At 49.4% G+C, this 1,090-nt stretch overlaps 1 protein-coding gene across 1 annotated transcript in view; it reads left to right on the top strand.

The window, feature by feature from the left end:
* GRIP2 (glutamate receptor interacting protein 2) overlaps window positions 1-1,090 on the top strand; it is a 30,692-nt gene that overhangs the window by 28,353 nt on the left and 1,249 nt on the right. The window lies entirely within an intron of this gene.

Here is a 1,090-nt window from a genome sequence, read left to right as displayed (position 1 = left end):
GGGGGGTGCTATTGGGATGATTTTTTTTTTTTAAATAAAATTATCTAAATGCATCTAGAGTGCTGGCTTTTTTAAAATTTTTAATCACGGGTTGGCGAGAGTCAGCTTCCGTGTGGGCCTTGTGAGGTCTCACCTGCTTTGGATTCATTCATTAATTGATTCAAAGAGTGCACCATGGCCGGGCGCGGTGGCTCACGCCTGTGATCCCGGCACTCTGGGAGGCCGAGGCGGGAGGATCGCTCAAGGTCAGGAGTTCTAGACCAGCCTGGGCAACATAGCGAGACCCCATCTCTACTAAAAATAGAGAGAAATTAGCCAAACAACTAAAAATATATAGAAAACATTACTCAGGCACGGTGAGACGTGCCTGTAGTCCCAGCTACTTGGGAGGCCGAGGCAGGAGGATCGCTCGAGGTCAGGGGTTCGAGATCAGCCTGGGCAACATAGGAGACCCCGTCTCTACTAAAAATAGAGAGAAATTATCTGGACAACTAAGAGCATATAGAAAAAATTAGCCGGGCATGGTGGCGCATGCCTGTAGTCCCAGCTACCATGGAGGCTGAGGCAGGAGGATCACTTGAGCCCAGGAGTTTGAGGTTGCTGTGAGCGAGGCTGACGCCACACCACTCTAGCCCGGGCTACAGAGCGAGACTCTGTCTCAAAAAAAAAAAAAGTCCGCCATTTGCCACACACCCTCTAGCTCCCGGGCATCCAACACGGATCGGACAGATTTGGGTCATGTCTGCGTATTCTGGTGGCAGACAGACAACGAACATGCAAGCGGCTCGTGAAGAATTATTTCAAGAGGTATAAAGTGCAGAAAACGGCACACTGGGACGGAGCGACCCCTTTAGCTCCAGGGTCAGGAAGGACCTCTCTGAAGAGGCGACGTTCGTGGTGAGACCTGCAGGAAGAATGTCCTCACATGGAAGGCACAGCAGGTGCTAAGGCCCTGGGGTAGGAACTGGCTTGGCAGGTTCAAGGAGGATAAAGGAGATCTGGAAGGGGGCTGGGGTGCTATTGGGATGAATTTTTTTTTTTAGTAAAATTATTTAAATGCACCTAGAGTGTTAGCTTTTTTTTTTTTTTT

Source organism: Propithecus coquereli, unplaced genomic scaffold (assembly GCF_000956105.1).
Source record: "Propithecus coquereli isolate 6110/MARCELLA unplaced genomic scaffold, Pcoq_1.0 Scaffold588, whole genome shotgun sequence".
Classification (NCBI taxonomy): Eukaryota; Metazoa; Chordata; class Mammalia; order Primates; family Indriidae; genus Propithecus; species Propithecus coquereli.
Note: the sequence above shows the minus strand (reverse complement) of the source record. Positions and strands in the feature narration are given on the sequence as shown.